This window comes from Eretmochelys imbricata, chromosome 6 (assembly GCF_965152235.1).
Source record: "Eretmochelys imbricata isolate rEreImb1 chromosome 6, rEreImb1.hap1, whole genome shotgun sequence".
Classification (NCBI taxonomy): Eukaryota; Metazoa; Chordata; order Testudines; family Cheloniidae; genus Eretmochelys; species Eretmochelys imbricata.
In genome coordinates, this window is record NC_135577.1 from 112,016,494 (window position 1) to 112,029,289 (window position 12,796).

General features: G+C 44.4%; 1 protein-coding gene across 2 annotated transcripts in view; it reads left to right on the forward strand.

The window, feature by feature from the left end:
• The first annotated feature begins 4,635 nt into the window (after positions 1-4,635).
• TRAF3 (TNF receptor associated factor 3) overlaps positions 4,636-12,796 on the forward strand; it is a 91,540-nt gene continuing 83,379 nt past the window's right edge. The window contains exon 1 of one of the 2 annotated variants that reach the window (XM_077819402.1): positions 4,636-4,749. The gene's annotated coding sequence lies outside the window, so the exon portion shown is untranslated. The remainder of the gene's footprint in view (positions 4,750-12,796) is intronic. The other variant, XM_077819404.1, reaches the window with a different exon arrangement.

Here is a 12,796-nt window from a genome sequence, read left to right on the forward strand (position 1 = left end):
TGTTTCCCCTGCCACAGGGATGTTAAATTTAATTATATTATGGTGACTCTTACCAAGCAGGCCACCTTTTGGACCAGATCCTGTGCTCCACTTAGGACTAAATCAAAAATTGCCTCTCCTCTTGTGGGTTCCAGGACTAGCTGCTCCAAGAAGCAGTCATTTAAGGTGTCAAGAAACTTTATCTCTGCATCCCATTCTGAGGTGACATGTACCCAGTCAATATGGGGATAGTTGAAATCCCCCATTACTATTGAGTTTTTCATTTTAATTGCCCGTCTAATCTCCCTGAGCATTTCACAGTCACTATCACCATCCTGGTCAGGTGGCCGGTAATATATCCCTACTGCTATACTCTTATTATTAGAGCATGGAATTACTGTCCACTGAGATCGTATGGTACAGTTTGGTTCATTTAAGATTTTTACTTCATTTGGTTCTATGCTTTCTTTCACATATAGTGCCACTCCCCCAACAGCATGACCCGTTCTGTCCTTCCGATATATTTTGTACCCTGGTATTACTCTGTCCTGTTGATTATCTGTGATGCCTATTATATCAATATCCTCATTTAAAACAAGGCACTCTAGTTCACCTATCTTATTATTTAGACTTCTAGCATTGGTATATAAGCACTTTAAAAATTTGTCACTTTTTAGCTGTCTGCCATTACGTGATGTAATTGAATGGAACTTTTTTTCATTTGACTGTTTCTCATCAGATCCTACTTGTATTTTATCATCTTCCATCCTCTCCTCCTTACTAGGGCATAGAAAATCTCCATTAATAGATCCTCCCCTAAAGGATGTCGCTGTCTGAACCACATGCTCCTCCACACCTGTTGGCTTTCCCCCAGACCTTAGTTTAAAAACTGCTCTACGACCTTTTAAATTTTAAGTGCCAGCAATCTGGTTCCATTGTTGTTTAGGTGGAGCCCATCCCTCCTGTATAGGCTCCCCCTTTCCCAAATGTTTCCCCAGTTTCTAATAAATGTAAACTCCTCCTCCCTACACCATCATCTCATCCATATATTGAGACACTGCAGTTCTGCCTGTCTAACTGGCCCTGTGCATGGAGCTAGAAGCATTTCAGAGAATGCTACCATGGAGGTCCTGGACTTCAATCTCTTACCTAGCAGCCTAAATTTGGCCTCCAGGACCTCTCTCCTATCCTTCCCATTGTCACTGGTACCTACATGTACCACAACCACCAGCTCCTCCCCAGCACTACACATAAGTCTATCTAGATGTCTCAAGAGATCCTCAACCTTTGCACCAGGCAGGAATGTCACCATGCAGTTCTCCCAGTCATCGCAAACCCAGCTATGTTTCTAATGATCAAATCCTCCATAACTATTACCTGTCTCTTCCTAATAACTGGAGTTCCCGATCCCGGAGAAGTATCCTCAGTGCAAGAGGATACTACGACATCATCTGAAATGAGAGTCCCAACTATGGGATCATTTCCCTCTACTTCAGTTGGCTGTTCTCCTTTCCTGAGACTTTCATTCTCCTCAAGAGCATAGAGGTTGTCAGACCAGGGGTGGGACTGTTCTACTGTGCCCTGGAAAGTCTCATCTATATAGCTTTCTGTCTCCCTTAGCTCCTCCAGTTCAGCCACTCTGATCTCCAAAGCTCATACATGGTCTTTGAGGGCCAGAAGTGCCATACACTGAATGCACATGTATGTCACCTGCCCATAAGGCAGGTAATCATACATGCTGCAATGGATACAATAAACTGGATAGCCCCCACTCTGTTGCTGGATTTCTGCCTGCATTATCTTTTTACTCCTTAAGCTCATTCCTTTGTTGTTTTGTTTTTTTTATCAGGGGGTGTTTGGCTTTAAGTTTAAAGAATGTTCAGTGTATCTAGCCCCCCCCCGTAAAACTTCCCTGTTAGCCACTCCTGTTCACTAGCTCCTCTGGTCACTTAGGAGCAGGCTTTTTAAAGCTCTGGTCTTCCTGAGTAGCCTCACCCCCTGGTTAAGGGTTGATGGGTGCTAAAGGGCTTAGGGATCAAAGCCTTGTTAAGAAACTCTCAGCCTTGCCTAGCAGGCCGCTAGGTTCAGTACACACACAGTCAGCATACGGTCCCCCAAACAAACAGACCGCATGGTATATTTCAGGCAAGCAGCAAGCACACCACAAACACACACTACAGACAACAAACTTACCCCAAGGATCACATAATCACTCCTCCTTCACCTGGAGAACTCCCTTGCAAAACCCTCCTGTTAGCCACTCCTGCTTGTTAGGACATCTATTTAATGTTCCATCTAATTAATGTTCAGCAGTTCTAAATAATGTGTCAAAACCATTGGTGGCTAGTTTACAGCAATATTGCCACCATTTCTCTCGTTGGAGGGGCTGCACTGTTAGTAGTGAAACAGAGAGACAGTTCTCAGAAAAGTCTAGTGTAGACAAAGGCCACAGAACCTCTTCTCCATGGGCAGAGGAACAGCCAGTGTTGGTGCATACGGGGCAAAGTACCTTAGCAGGCCCTGGGAGGTGTGCAAGTTTGAATCATTATTAAGGCTGCAGGTTTGTCATTACATGAAAAGTCACAGATAACATCTATCTGTGACTTTTTTCTATGTCCATGACTTGCCCCCTAGGGATGGCTCCTGTGAACTGTGGGGCTAGGCCTGGCAGCCTGTTCTATGCATTGCAACCTGATGTGTAGGGTCACAATGTTCCTCAGATTTGGCCCACCCGAACCTCCATCATATGAGGTTGGGTAGGCCAAACCTGAGTGGCACTGTGACCTTGCACAACATGTTGCAATGCATGGAGCACGGTGCCAGGCCCAGCTCCGTGGACACATGAACCACAGCAGCCATCATTGCAGGGTGAGAGCAGGTGCTGGGCTCAGCCCCACGGGACACAGGAGCTGTTGGAGCTGCTGCTGCAGGGGAAGTGTGGGGGAGGCTCGCTCTCCAGTTCTCTCTGCACCCCTGAGCTGAGTTGGGATTAGGGGTGGCATTGCAGTGGGAGGGGGTCCACAATAAAAACCTGCACTGGGCCCCAACTGTCTGTTCCTCTGCCACGCCGCCCCCCCCACTCACTTCCTCTCAGTTCAATGCTATGTTTTACTGACATGACAAACTATACAAAAGTTGTCCATGTGTAAAAGAGAATCTTTTATCTGTCACCAGTATATTCAGTACATAAAGCATATGCCCAAGACAGGGTTTAACATTTCATGTTGGGGGTTAAACCCCCTGTGTTTAGTTAACATTATCGACTGCTGATTCAGTAGCAGTTTGCTCTAAATAACGTGATATTATTGCTGCCATCTCTTTCCTTTTTCCCAGTTATGTACCGTTTCCTACCCCCACTTCCCCCCGCTGTTTAATGTGACGTCTCTTATTTCTGATAATTGAGTAAATACATTTCTCGTACTTCCTTTTCTTTTGGACACTACAGTAGAAAATATCTTTCTCTTTTAATCTGTTCTCTGTCACGGTGGTTGCACACTCTTTCTGGGTTTGCACAGCTGTGTGACTCTGTGTTGCTACCTCTAGTTTATTGTTTACTGTCTGTATTTGGTGAGAGCAGGTTTTAGTTTTGCACTTTCCACTGCACTGAAGCAATTTGCTAATTTTGTGCAGAGAACTACCAATGAAGCTTGTTTTTATGATCTGTCCTAGTGATTCGTATACTGGTATTTTAGGGTTTGGTCTAGTCACTCTCTCCTGAAGCTCATTCAATTTTGGGTGGGGTTCTTTGGTCCATACTGGTTAGAAGTTTAATACAGCTGAGGACGGAGTGATTTTATGTAAAAATGGATTGTATTTTCATTTGTGATAATCCATTTCCTTCCTTTCTATGCTCCCTCTTCCCATTCTAGTCCTCCCCATGATTTTCTCCCTCTTCACACTCCATCTCCTCTTTCCCTCACCCCCTCTTTTCACTTTTTCCTGGGACACCATTTCTGAGGGGATGGGAAAATGTGACAGCATACAGAACTTTATATGTGAGTCTATGACATCTTGTAAAGTCGGCGAGGGAGCAAAAAGTGGAAGACCTAATGGAGCAGCCAGACTTAGGAAAAATCTAAGGGCAGGGACAAAGTAAGGTCTGGGTGTGGGGGCAACTGCACCTCTCGCTCCTTCAGCCGCGCTCTCCATGACCGTCTACTCCTGCTCGACTCCTCCAGCCGGGGCGCATGTGCACTTGTGCGGGCGGGAGCGAGCAGCCTGCGAGGGACCCCCGCGGCAACGCCGCGCGTTACAACGCCCAGCCGTCCGCGGAGGAGCTCGTGGGGCCGGTCGATGAGCCGTGCTAGCAGCAACAGCGGCGGCGGCCACATTGCTCGGCGCCATCGCTGCGCCTTGCGGGGCTGCCCCCTCACCCCTCCCTTGGCTCGCTCGGGCGGCGGCCCCTAGCAGCTCCTCTCGGCCGAGCCTCCCGCCCCTCCTTCCCCGGCCGGGGCCCGGGCCGAGGCCCGGCAGCGAGCTCCCCCAGGGGGGCGGCGTATCAGGTGCAGCCGGGGCGGGCTGCAGGCCTGGCCCGGCCCCCTCTCGCCTGCGCGCTAAGGCGCCCGGCTGGAGGGAGCCGCCCCTCGGTGTGCGAGGGCTCGAGGCAGGCAGAGCAGCGCGCCGCGCCGCGCCGCGCCGGGGATTTCCAGCCTGGGCGGGCGGGAGAGGAAGTGCGGGGCGGGGGGAGCCGGGGCAGAGCACCAGGGACTTTCCAGCCGGGCAGCGGCCGCCTCTGCCGGGCTGTAGTGGGTCCCCCTCACACGCTGGCAGGTAGGGGCGGCGGGGGGCTCTGCGCACCCGCACGGGAAGGGGCTTCAGCGAGCCCGGCGGCGGCTGCCCGGGCTCAGGCTCGGTGTCAGGGGCAGGGCTGCGGCCACCCGCGCTGCTGCCCCTGCTCCCACCTAGGGACGCGCTGCGGCTCGGCTCCTGCTCTGGGTCGGGCTGCTGGGGGAAAGGCGGCGGCGGCGGGACTGGGACGGGCTTAGGCGACTGCTGCTGCCTAGCTCATGTGCGGGGACACGGCTTCAGCCACCCGCCAGGGACAGACACATCAGACTCAGCCTGTTGCCCAGGATCTGGCGGCGGCTGCTGCTGCTGCCCAGGGATTGATTCAGCCTCGGGCTGCGCCTGCTGCTGCCGGGGCTCAGATTCGTACTCAGGGCTGCTGCTCAGACCTCAGACCCTGCCCAGACACATTCATACTCCGGGCTGTTGGTTGATTTTCGTTTTTTTGAGGTGGGGGAGACGTACTTGTAAGGCTAAAACCCGCCTGATATCTCCCTGCCTGGAGGAGCCGATCAGTAAGTGTTCCATGTAAAAACCCCCTTCCACTTGTCGCTCTGCTAGGCGATGTGCTTAAGGGTTCTTGCATGCATTTGATGTGTTGTTTGAATGCAGAAAGCTCTCTCAATTTCTGGCTCTCTCATAGGCAGTGTGGGCGGGCCATATGCTTTTAAAGGGGCAGTGTCTGTGTGTATTGAGCTGTTCTTTTCACTTGTGGCAAACGTTTATTTTGCTAACTTTGCACCCCCAAAGACCGCTTTACTTTAACAGTTAACCGTAGAATATCTGTGTTGAGCAGGTTTTTAGCAAACCATTACCATATTGGATGTGTGTGTGTGTTGTGGGCAAGGAGGGGTTCTCTAGTGAAGGATGTAAAATAAATTCAGTTTAATATGGGTTTCATCTGTCCCTCTTGGGGAATATCCTCTCTCGGTATTTAAGGAGAAATAGCTATCCATACTCACCACAAAATGAGCTGTATTTTTGTAATGCATATGTAGTAAGGCCTTATTTTACAAGATGATCTTCCTAGCGTAAACAACAACTGCTTTAATTTTACATGATTTTAATATTTAGTAAATGTGTGCACTATTTACTGTTTAGTGTTTTAATTTTCATTTGATAGTTTAGTGGAAAAATAACTATTGTTTAAAAGTTTATACTGAGTCACTCTTCTGCAGATGAACCTATGACTGACTCATAATCAGAGAACTGCAGTGGCTTGTACGATAGACGGGCAAGACATTTACATCTGTGTGATTTATTTTTATCTTCAGATAATATTAAGGGTCTAAATAAACTTCAGAAAAGCCAAAAAATCTTAATTATGTCTACCATTCTAGTGTGCAGTCATGTTGTGCCACGCTATTGCTCATGTATGGTTTGGAAGACTATATAGACTCCTATATCTGGCTGCTCAGCATCTATTTGAACATTGTTGTGTCATCTCCTCTGTTTCTGTAGTAGTAAGATGTGGGTAGTGCCAAGGATATGCTTTGAAATGAGAGATCTCTTCGGGTCAGTTGTTCCTCTAGATTGTCAAGATTTATCTGAATCTTGTATATATTGTATGTTTTAATCAAAAGAAGCTTACTGAATATAGTGCTTTGCATTTTGCATGATAGATCTGTTATTTAGAGAATGTATTTAGAATTGTTGTGTACTAATCTTAATTCACATTCATATGCCAGAAAAAGGTGTTTTCTTTTTCAGTGTATGCTGTGACTGCATATGAGCAGTGCTAAACCTGGGCACATCATGTATCATAATGCTGCATATTTAGTAAAAATCCATATTTAAAATACTACTGTCTATACACAAAGGCTGTATTTTAATCACTATAACAAATCTTTTTTCAAACTACAGTATATTTGGAATGACATACAATATTTTATTTTATAAAATGAGCCATTTTTAACTTATAGGAGTCTAAAAGTGTCCAAGCGTGGCAATTTATGTGCAGTTCTATTTACAGTTTGGAATGTAAAAATGGCACTGTGTGCAGAACACATTTAATGTGAAAGAAGGTTCCCAGCTTGAGACAAAATATACCATGTTTCAGCCTGAGTTTTTATGGTCAGGTTGGGAAACCCCTTATAATACAGATTGATAATGGAGACACTGACATATCATGAGCTTGGGCAGCACAAGCGGACACCAATACAATGTTATAAATGGTGTCTTGTTTTTACTTTAAAATGTAAGGTGTGTCACTGAAATGCAACCTGGTTGGAAGCTTCAGTTGTCACTGGATTTGGAACATAGAAAAGCAACTATACATGTAACAGCAAAGCAGTTAATCCTAATTGAAAGTGGGTGTTAAAGGTCTCGGTCCCTATGCTTTTCTGAAGACCTGAAATTAAGTTTGGTATTCATATTGGTTTGAAAGACAGAGTTCCAGTGCAAATAGATAGGGAAATAGACCAAAAATTTGGGTTATCTTCATAACAGTATTCTAAGCATCTCTGCTATTGTTAATATCTTGAAATAATATATAAAATTTTACTAGTTCAATTCCTGTTGCTGCTATTATATCCTTTAGTATGATTGTTGAGATTCCATAGATAGAAATAGTTGCTTTGGCTTTCAAAATGGCTTTGAAATCCTGCCGCATTTTTGATCTTCTCCTAATGGATGTGAAAATTGTGATTAAAATACTAAAAGCCAAAAATCTTTATTTCACTTACGTTATTGTTAAATTACCAGAGAAAATACATCCCTCTCCTCCTCCAAGCTTTGGAAATGTGAATTAAACCAATAAAACAGAGGAATGAGAGAAGCTGATCCACTGTCCTTATTTGCCCTTTTGTGAATAGACGTTGCAGGTATATCAGGACATTGTGATCTCAAACATCCTATGTGATGCAATAGCTGAATTTCTCAGAGTTTTGTTGATTTATTAGAGCTTCTTAATTCAAGGTCTTGAGTCTTATGATGTCTGAAGATGGCTCAGTTTTGGAGGTCAGTATCCCTCTGGACACTCCGTCAAAAGAATTGCAAGGGTTTTAAATTCTTTTTCATGCCCAGGGATGGGTACTTTTTGAACTGGGTACTATGTTTGAAACCTCCTGGCATTTTTTTGGCCTCTGAAATATAGCAGCATCTCTGCTATAGTTAAGGTTGAGAACGCCTTTCTATTTTAAAGGTTGATTCTTCTAAGTATTCTAAAATCCATGTTTGCTCATGTTGCTTTTGAAATTTGGTATGCTTCATGGGGATGAAGAAAAGGAGTACTTGTGGCACCTTAGAGACTAACAAATTTATTTGAGCATAAGCTTTCATGAGCTACAGCTCACTTCAAGGTGCCACAAGTACTCCTTTTCTTTTTGCGAAGACAGACTAACACGGCTGCTACTCTGAAACCTGTCTTCATGGGGATGCATGTCCTGGGGGGTTGCTAGCCTGCCATGACCAACAGGACCTGTGTGGCTCAAGAGGACATGTTAAGGTCGTTGAACATGTCTGAGCAGCCCCCAGGCATTGTAGATTTCAACCCCACCCTTGGCAGAAAGCTGAAGTGTAACGTATGCATGTTGCTGCAATCTGCCTTTCTCAAAGCCTTTTTTATTTTGGAGAAGTGTAATCTGAGTATGGCAGAAAATTCAGAAGGTGTTCAGTTTATTTTCAGGAAGAAAATATATTACATGCTGGGACGGGTTGAGGGAGAAGAATTTAGGGTTGCAGTGAGGGGAGGGGCATAAATGGAGATGGGTGATAGCATAGGGGAAAGGGTCTGGGGGAGAGGGTGGGGACTAGGGAGAGTGGGAGGGGCGGGGTGGGGCACTGAGGCATAACATGAAAGTGGGTCCCAGGTGAATGGGGAGGATTAGGGGTAGGGGTGCCTATCCTATTTTCTCCCATCCTCTGTGTTTGTTGATATCTGGGAGGTGGGGCACTGACCCTCTGGGGGGGCATCTTAACCTCTGTCCCTGTCCCCCATGTGGGAGCTCAGATCTTGGCGGGTCCTGCCCCCAGGGGTTTCTGAGCCTCCCCCCTCTGCCCCCATGTGAGAGCTGAGATTTGGAGGGCTGAGCCTCTCTCCCAGCTCCCTCATATTGGCTGGGATCTGGAGAAGCCCTGCCCTTTTGGGTGGGGAGTTGAGAACAAGCATTCTGGTAGCATGAACCAAGAACACACTGCTGAGACTGGAGGGAGTTCAGAACAGACTGTCAGTTACTGGCGGTGGGGTGAGAACGCTGCCTGAGATGAACGGAGCAGTTCTCAGGCCTTAGAGCTGTTGTTTCAGGCTGTATACATCTCATTGGGGTGTTCTCATTCAGTTGAGAATGCGATGAATGGGCAACTTCACATGTCTCTGTGCCTCAGTTTCCCCATCTGTACAGTGGGAATAATGATGCTTCCTTCCTTGATGTACAGTGCTTTGAGGTCTGCTGATGAAGTGCTATGTAAGAGGTAGGTATTATTATCATTACTTGGCTACAATAGCATCTAAGCTGCAACCCTACATAACTACAATTGCTTAAATGACCACTGTCTCCTACCAAGAATGTTTCAGTGAAAAAAAAACCTAGGAAATTCACTGGCAAAAAACTTGTTAATGTAGAATTAAGGTTGCCTGGTGGTATCTCATGGTCTTCTAGAATGCTGAATTCCGCAAAACTCATCCTTAACTCAGAAGCTTCTTGTCAGTGAATATGGATAAAGAAGACGAAGAAGGAAGAGGGGAAAAATGGGGATGTCAAGAGGAGAGTGAGAGAGAGAGAGAGAGAGAACACAAAAGTTGGAGAGTGAGAGAGAAGCCAAGAGAGAAAACTAATAAGGGAAAGTGAAGGGGTAGAAAGAAAGATGGAGACAGGAAGTGGGGAGAAGGAGTAGCAGAAAGGGATTAACTACAAATAATGAAGGAGAGGACACACAAAACAGGAAGATGATGTTGTGCTGGCCTTTAGAAGTAGGGGGGAGAGGGAGAGGAAAAACATGGGAAAAAGAGGAAGAGTAGAAAAAAAAACAGAAGGGAGAAAAAAACCGAAACAGATGACAGTATAGACAGAAAATGGAGGGAGACAAGAAAATAGAAGCAGGAAAACAAAGGGAAGAAAAGACATCTCATTATTGAGCCTGTTAATTTTTTTTTCAAGTTCCTCAATGCCCTTGTATTTTTCTGGGAATGCATTCCACTATACTGTCAACTTGGACAGATGTGGAGGGGAGCACTGATGGTAGAATATTTTTGCACTTGTGATTTGGGTTGAATTACTGCTTATTGTTGGATTTGTGACTAGGTTAGCAGGGCAAGTATCTTCATTTATATACCACAACAGTAGGTCCTTAATCCTCTCCACCCCTCCGCCAAAAATGGTACGCCTTAAATTTCCATTCTGTTGTTCTTACCTGCTGCTATACACTGTGTGTGTGCGTGTGTAGTAAAAAATGTACATTTACTAGAATCCTGTGCTCTGAAGCATAAGGATGGGAAGGAAATAATAATATCGGAAGAAATATAGTGAGTGGCAGCAAAGGAAAGGCAAAACCCTTAACATGTTTCTGGAGACCTACGTTTTATATGGGAGGTATATAATTACTTTCCTCCTTTACACTGTGTCCCTGGGACATCTTCTGTGCTTTATTCTGTAACATTCATTTTACTGACCACCATACCATGAGGCTTAAAATCTTAGAAATGTAGGGCTGGAAGGGATGTCAAGAGGTCATTGAGTTCAACCCTCTGCACTAAGCCAGGATCAAGTAAACCTAATCCATCCCTGTCAAGTGTTTGTCTGACCTGTTCTTAAAAACCTCCAAAGACAGGGATTGCACAACCTCCCTTGGAAGGCTGTCCCAGCGCTTAACTACCTTTATAGTTAGAAAGTTTTTCCTAATATGTATCCTAAATCTCTCTTGCTGCAGATTACTACTTGTCCTACGTTCAGTGGACCTGGAAGAAAATTGATCACCGTTCTCTTTATAACAGCTCTTAACATATTTGAAGACTGTTATCCATCTTCTGCCCCTTCTTCTTTTCTCAAGGCTAAACATGCCCCATTTTTTAACCTTTCTTCATAGGTCAGGTTTTCTAAACTTTTTATCACTTTTGTTGCTCTCCTCTGGACTCTCTAATTTGTTCACATCTTAAAGTGGGGTGCCCAGAACTGGGAACAGTAATATAGGTGAGGTCTGAACAGTGCTGAATGGAGCAGTACAATTACCTCTTGTGTCTTACATATACCACTCCTGATAGTACACCCCAGAATGATATTAACCATATTCAGTTTGTGAGCCACTACAACCCCTAGATCCTTTTCAGCAGTACTAGTGCCTAGGCATTTTCTATTTGTGCATTTGATTTTTTCCATCCTAAGTATAATACTTGGCACTTGTCTTTATTTAATTTCATCTTGTTTATGTCAGACTATTTCTCCAATTTGTCAAAGTTGTTTTGAGTTCTAATCCTGTCCTCCACAATGCTTGCAACCTCTTCAGCAGTTTGGTGTCATCCTCAAATTTTATAAGCGTACTCTCTACTCCTTTATCCAAGTCATTAATGAAGCTCTTATTTAAGTTAGAATTTTAACTTTAGTGTAATGTTTTTGTATTTAATATAAGCTCATTTAAGAAACAGATTTCTTTGTAATGTATTGGGATAACCGATCCTTTAGACCATGTGCAATGAGAACAAAACTTTGATGATCCTGTGACATAGTGTATGAATTTTAAAGTGAATGGATCCATTCACGTATAATCTGCACACCAGGTGCTCCAGACCAAATACTCATGATTGCAAGCTTTATGGTTCTTTTCACTGCTGTGATGATGGCTATACTGAGACTTCTTGTCATAACCATACAAGTTCAGCGTTCAGAATCATATTGAACATGTGTCTCTTCACAGTATCTTCATTAATATGAAAAGCAAAGCATAGTGAATACTATAAGAAAAGTAGGACATGACCAGTAGATGTGTTTAAAACTTAACATTGTTATTCTCAACAGTGTTCTTAGGCAGTTAGCAAAATAGTTGCTTTGCTTTGTTCTGTCTTAACTAACATATTGTGGGCACTACCGTAATACAAATATATTCGTCCACGCTGCCACTTTATGCCTACAATAATTTCCTAGTTAGCATATGCAGAACTCCTTGATAATCCATCATGAGAGAAAGGAGGATCCAGTCGTTAGGGTGCTAGCCTAAAAACCTGGGAGACCAGGATTCAGTTTCCTGCTCCGTTAGACCTCTGTGTGATCTTGGGCAAGTCATTTAGGCCTAAACTACACTTAACATGTTTAGGTCCACGTAGCTACGGCACGATGGGGGTGTGAAAAATCCACATGCCCGAGAGCCGAAGCAATGCTGACCTAGCCCCAGTGTAGACTCAGCTAGGTTATTAAAAAAATGCTTCTGTTGACCTACCTTCCGTTGCTCAGGGAGGAGGTGTTCTTACATCAATGGAAAAACCATTCAGTCACTGTAGGTTGTGTCCACATTACAAGATTATGCTGACATATCCACAGTGCTGTAGCTATATCTCTGTAGTCCTCATAGTATAGATGTGGCCTGAGTGTCTGTGTTTCAGTTCCCCATCTGTAAAATGGGAATAATAGAACCTCTACTTCACAGAGGTGTTGTGAGGATAAATATGTTGAAGATGTGCAAGGTGCTCTGATAATACGGCGGCCATCTAAATGCCTTAGATACATACACAGAGCTGCTTTGTTACTCATTCAGTTTATAGTAACCTCCTGCCATGCTTTGTTTATGGTACTATGCCAGACTGTGCCTTGAAATGGTAAGCCCTGTGGGGCAGGAAACCTGTTGTTTGTCGCAATTCTTCTGTTGTTCTTTACAGTGAATATGCAGTGCTATATAAACAATATGTAACTGCTTGTATATGTCAAAATGCTATCTGTTTGGGCTTTTAAACTGTGATTTTCAACTTGTTTTCTGTTTTGGACTTCTAGAGTGATAATAAATTTCCATCATCCATAATAAAACAAAATTTCCTAAAATGCATTTTAACAACCCCCCCCCCCAAAAAAAAAAAAAAAGTTGGCAGCATGAAGGGTCTTGGTTTTATGCG